Source organism: Cebus imitator, unplaced genomic scaffold (assembly GCF_001604975.1).
Source record: "Cebus imitator isolate Cc_AM_T3 unplaced genomic scaffold, Cebus_imitator-1.0 Scaffold817, whole genome shotgun sequence".
NCBI lineage: Eukaryota > Metazoa > Chordata > Mammalia > Primates > Cebidae > Cebus > Cebus imitator.
In genome coordinates, this window is record NW_016108132.1 from 142106 (window position 1) to 148568 (window position 6463).

General features: G+C 40.6%; 1 protein-coding gene across 14 annotated transcripts in view; it reads left to right on the forward strand.

The window, feature by feature from the left end:
* Positions 1-6463, forward strand: part of CSPP1 (centrosome and spindle pole associated protein 1) — a 159115-nt gene that overhangs the window by 98701 nt on the left and 53951 nt on the right. The gene's annotated exons all lie outside the window — the stretch shown is intronic.

The window sequence follows — 6463 nt, forward strand, 5'->3', positions numbered from 1 at the left end:
GTGAGTTTCTTAATCCTGAGTTCTAATTTGATTGCACTGTGGTCTGAGAGACTGTTATGATTTCCATTCTTTTGCATTTGCTGAGGGGTGTTTTACTTACAATTATGTGGTCAATTTTAGAGTAAGTGCGATGTGGTGCTGAGAAGAATGTATATTCTGTTTATTTGGGGTGGAGAGTTCTGTAGATGTGTATTAGCTCTGCTTGGTCCAAAGCTGAGTTCAAGTCCTGGATATCCTTGTTAATTTTCTGTTTCGTTGATCTAAAATTGACAGTGAGGTGTTAGCGTCTCCTATTTTTATTGTGTGGGAGTCTGAGTCTCTTTATAAGTAATTAAGAACTTGTTTTATGTATTTGGGTGCATATGTAGTTAGGATACTTAGCTCTTCTTGTTACATTGATGCCTTTACCATTACATAATGCCCTTCTTTGTCTCTTGATCTTTGTTGGTTTAAAGTCTGTTTTATCAGCAACTAAGATTGCATCCTCTGCTTTCTTTTGCTTTTAGTTTGCTTTGTAAATCTTTCTCCATCCCTTTATTTTGAGCCTATGTGTGTCTTTGCATGTGAAATGGGTCTCCTGAATACAGCACACCAATGGGCCTTGACTCTTTATCCTGTTTGCCAGTCTGTGTCTTTTAATTGGGCTATTTGGTCGATTTACATTTAAGGTTAATATTATGTGTGAATTTGATCCTGCCATTATGATGCTAGCTGGTTATTTTGCCCATTAGTTGATGCAGTTTCTTCCTAGCGTCAGTGGTCTTTACAGTTTGTTATGTTATTGCAGTGGTTGGTAGTAATCAACCACTTTTTATGTGGAATCAATCAATTCCTTTTTATGTAGTGCTTCCTTTGGGAGCTCTTGTAGGGCAGACCTGGTGGTGACAAAATCTCTCAGCATTTGCTTGTCCATAATGGATTTTATTTCTCCTTTGCTTCTGAAGCTTAATTTGCCTGGTTATGAAATTCTGGTTTGAAAATTGTTTTCTTTAAAAATGTTGAATATTGGCTCTCATTTTCTTTTGGCTTTTGGGATTTCTGCCAAGTGATCCACTGTTGGTATGATGGGCTTCCCTTTGTGGGTAATCTGACCTTTCTGTCTGGCTGCTGTTAGCATTTTTTCCTTTATTTCAACTTTGGTGAATCTGATGATTGTGTCTTGGGGATGCTTTTCTCGAGGAGTATCTTTATGTCTCCGTATTTCCTGAATTTGAATGTTGGCCTGTCTTGCTAGGTTGGGGAAGTTCTCCTGGATAATATCCTGAAGAGTGTTTTCCAACTTGGTTTCATTCTCCCCTTCACTTTCAGAGTGATCAAATGTAGATTTGGTCTTCTCACATAATCCCATATTTCTTGGAGGCTTTATTTCTTTTCACTCTTTTTTCTCTAATCTTGTCTTCTTGCTTTATTGCGTTGAGTTGATCTTCAATCTCTGATATCCTTTCCTCCACTTGATCGACTTGGCTATTGAAACTTGTATATGCTTCACAAAGTTCTTGTGCTTTGTTTTTCAGCTCAGGTTGTTTATGTTCTCCTCTAAACTGGTTATTCTAGTTAGCATTTGTCTAACCTTTTTTCAAGGTTCTTAGCTTCCTTGTATTGGGTTAGAACATGCTTCTTACTGGCTGGGCATGGTGGCTCACGCCTATAGTCCTAGCACTTTGGGAAGCCAAGGTGGGCCGATCACAAGGTCAGGAGGTTGAGACCATCCTAGCTAACATGGTGAAACCCTGTCTCTACTAAAAATATAAAAAATTAGCTGGGCATGGTGGCATGTGCCTCTCGTCCCAGCTACTTGGGAGGCTAAGGCAGGAGAATTGCTTCAACCTGGGAGGCGGAAGTTGCAGTGAGCTGAGATTGCACCACTGCACACCAGCCTGGGCAATAGAGTGAGACTCTTTCTCAAAGAAGGAAAAAAAAAAAGAACATGCTCCTTTAGCTTGGAGAAGTTTGTTATTATCCATCTTCAGAAGCCTGCTTCTGTCAAACTCATTCTTCATTCGGTTTTGTTACCTTGCTGGCAAGGAGCTGTGATCCCTTAAAGGAGAAGAAGCCTTCTGGTTTTTGGAGTTTTCAGCCGTTTTGCACTGGTTTCTTCCCATCTTTATGGATTTATCTACCTTTGGCCTTTGAGGTTGGTGACCTTTGGATGGGGCCTTGAGTGGACATCCTTTTTGTTGGTGTTGAAACTATTTCGTTCTGTTTGTACTTTCCTCTAACAGTCAGGCACCTCTGCTGCAGATCTGCTGGAGTTTGCTGGAGGTCCACTCCAGATCCTGATTGCTTGGGAATCACCAGTGGAGGCTACAGAACAGCAAAAATTGCTGCTTGTTTCTATCTCTGGTAGCTTCATCCCAGAGGGGTAGCTGCCAGATGCCAGCCAGAGCTGTCCTGTATGAGGTGTCTGTCAGCCCCTACTGGGAGATGTCTTCCAGTCAGGATACCTGGGGGTCAGAGAGCCACTTGAGGAGGCAGTCTTTCCTTTATCAGAGCTCAAATGCTGTGTTGGGAAATCCACTGCTCTCTTCAGAGCTGCCAGGAAGGGACGTTTAGGTCTGCTGAAGCTGTACCCACTACCGCCCCTTTTCCCAGGTGCTCTGTCCCAGAAAGGCGGGAGCTTTATTTTTAAGTCCCTGATGGGCTGCTACCTTTTTTCAGAGATGCTCTGCCCAGCGATGATATCTAGTGAGACTGTCTGCAGGTGCTCAGTTGTGTTGGGCTCCACCTAGTTCAAACTTCCTGGCAGCTTTGCTTACACTGTGGGGTTGAAACTGCCTTCTTAAGCCTCAGCAATGGTGGACACCCCTCCCCGGACTGAGCTCAAACATCCCAAGTTGAGCTCAGTCTGTTATGCTGGCTGGGAGGATTGTAAGCCAGTGGATCTTAGCTTGCCGGTCTCCGTGAAGGTGGGACCTGCCGAGCCAGACCACTTGGCTCCCTGGCTTCAGCCCCCTTTCCAGGGGAGTGAATGGTTCTGTCTTGCTGGCATTCCAGGCACCACTGGGGTATGACAAAAGAACTGCTGTGGCTAGCTCTGTTTCTGCCCAAACGACCGCCCAGTTTTTTGCTGGAAACCTAGGGCCCTGGTGGTTGTGTAGGTACTGTAGGAAATCCCTGGTCTGCGGGTTGTGAAGACCTTGGGAAAAGCATGGTTTCTGGGCCAGAGTGCAGGGAACAGTCCCTAATGGCTTCCCTTTGCTAGAAGAGGGAGTTTCCCGGCCCCTTGCATGTCCTGGGTGTGGTGACACCCCGCCCTGCTTCAGCTTGCCCTCCTTGGGCTGCACTGTCCAACCAGTCCCAGTGAGATGAACCAGGTACCTCAGTTGGAAATGCGGAAACCACCTGCCTTCTGCACTGATCTTGCTGGTAGCTGTGCACCGGAGCTGTTCCTATTTGGCTATCTTGCCCTGGGGGGTTGTTCAATGTGTTTTAACAACTATTTCTGGTAGTTATCACCACTACAATCAAGATGTTGGACATTTCCAGCACTGCAGAAAAGTCCCATGTCCCTTTATAGTCATTTTTCTTACTTACCCATCCACCCCTGCCAATCTGTGATCTACTTTCTGGCATGAAAATATTGCCTTTTTTCTGACATTTGTCTTTTAGCATAGTGTTTTTGAGATTCATCTATGTTGTTACATATGTCAGTAGCTTATTTTTATTACTGAATAGTACTGCTTTGTCTGGAGGTACCACAATTGTTTATCCATTTACCATTTGATGGTTATTTGGGCTGTTTATAGTTTAAGGCTATTATGAATAAAGCTGTTAGAAACATTCACTTATAGATGTTCGTGTGAACATAAATTTTTTTTCTTTTGGGTAAGTGCCTAGGAATAGAATTGCTGGGTTGAATAGTGTTTAATTTTCTAATAAACTGCCAGAACATTTTCCAATTTTGCTGTGTTATTTTGCATTCCTACAAGAAAAATTTGAGATTTCTAGTTGCTCTGAATTTTCATCATCACTTGAAATGATGCATCTTTAAAATTTTATTTTATTGAAAGTGCAGTGATACCTCCTTAAAAAAAAAAAAAACTTTCTATTGTGAAATTAAGACCTAAAAGAGTTGCAAAGATGGTAGAGAGAGTATCTTTCACTTTGTTTCCCTGACGTTAACATCTTAGATAATCATGACGCAATGATCAAAACTAGAAATTAACCTAGATACAGTGCGGATAATTACATACTTTGTTCAGATTTTACCATTTTTTTCCCCCTAATGTCCTTATTCTATTTTAGGCTCTAATCCAGGATCCTGTAATGTATTTAGTTCATGTCTCTTTAGTCTCCTCCAATCTGTGACAGTTTCTGTCTCAATCTCTCTCTCTCTTCCATTGCTACTTTTGCCCATATCTGATTCTCTTGATGATGTAGCTTTGTAGTAAGTTTTGAAATTGAAAAGTGTGAGTCTTCCCAGTTTTGTTCTTTTTTTCAAGATGTTTTGACAACTCGACTTCTTTGCATATTTTACTATTACTTTGTCAATGTTAACAAGCATGATGGGATTTTCACTGGGATTGCATTGACTTTATAGATCAATATTAGGACAGCCAACATCTTAATACAGTTGAGCCTCTGGATCCATGAATGGGCAGTGTATATCCATTGATTGCTTCTAGTTAATTTCTCTCAGCAATATTTTGTAGTTTTTGGTGGCAGATCTTGTGTATATTTTGTTAATTGTATCCCTAAATATTTCATCTGCTTTGAAGATATTTTAAAATGTTACATTAAAAAAATTTTAATACTCATTTGTTCGTTGATGGTCTATAGAAATACAGGTAAATTTTGTGTATTGTCTGTAGTCTGTGTGCTTGCTAAGCTCACTTGTTTTAGTAGTTTTTTGTAGATTCTTTGATTTTTTTTTAATGTAGGCAATCACTAGCATCTGTCAGCAGAGTTAGTTTTATTTCTTCTTTCCAATCTGATGCCTTCTATTTAATTGCCTTTTGTACTGTTTAGGAACTCCAGTACAGTGTTTAGAATTCATGAGAGCAGACATCCTTGTCTTGTCTCTGATTCAAATGGAAAGCAGTCTTTCACCATTAAGTTAGCTGTAGGCTTTTACTGGATTTTTCTTTTATCCCATTGAGGATGTTCTATTCCTTGTTTGCTTAGAGGTTTCATCATGAGTGTATGTTGAATTTTGTTAGGTGCTTTTCTGCATCTATTGAGATGATAATGTGGTCTCTTTACCCTTCTGACATATGGTAAATTACATTGATTTTTGAGTGTTGAACCAATCTTGCATTCCTAGGGTAAACTAAGCTGTATTAATTATCTCTTATACCTCTTGTTAGAATTTGATTTGCTAGTATTTTGTCAGAGATTTTTGAGTCTAGGCTCACAAGAGATTCTGGTTTTTTATTTTTTACAGTGTTGCCTGGTTTTGGTATTGGGGTAATTCTGGCCTGATAACATGAATTAGGAAGTGTTTTTTTGTTTTTTTTTTCTTGTCTTTGTTTTTTGAGACAGAGTCCTGCTCTGTCAAAGAAGCTGGAATACAGTGGCGTAATCACGACTCACTGCAGCCTCAACCTCCTGAGGTGAGGCAATTCTTCCACCTTTGCTTTCTGAGTGGCTGGGACTACAGATATGTGCCACGACACGTGGCCATTTTTTTTTTTTTTTTTTTTTGGTAGAAACAGGGTTTTGCTATGTTTATGTTGCCTAGACTGGTCTTGAACTCCTAAGGTCAAGTGATCTTCCCATCCCAAAGTACTGAGCATTTTTAATGTAGGCAATCATAGCATCTGTCAGTGTAGTTAATTTTGCTTCTTCCTTTCCAATCTGATGCCTTCTATTTATTTTAATTGCGTTTTGCATTATTTAGGAACTCCAGTACAGTGTTTAGAATTCATGAGAGCAGACATCCTTGTCTTGTCTCTGATTTCAGATGTGCCTAGCTGGGAAATGTTTTTTTTGGTGTTTAGCATTCACTAGTGAAGGCGGGGCACAGTGGCTCACACCTATAATCCCAGCACTTTGGGAGGCCGAGGTGGGCGGATCATGAGGTCAAGAGATGGAGACCATCTTGGCCAACATGTTGAAACCCTGTCTCTACTAAAAATACAAAAATTAGCTGGGCGAGGTGGTGTATGCCTGTAGCACCAGCTTCTCAGGAGGCTGGGGCAGGAGAATCGCTTCAACCCGGGAGGTGGAGGTTGCAGTCAACTGAGATTTCACCACTGCATTCCAGCCTGGCGACAGAGCAAGACTCTGTCTAAAAAAAAAGAATTCACAATAAAGCCATCTGGGTGGGGAATTTTCTTTTTAGGAAAGTTTTAAACTATGAATTCACTTTAATAATGAGATACTCAGTTTATTTCTTCTTACGTGAGCTTTGGTCCTTTGAATTATTTAAGGACATTATTCATTTTATTTATTCATACATGTTGTTCATAATTTTTTTTTCTTTTTCTTTTTTTTTTGAGATGGAGTGTCACTGTATCGCCCA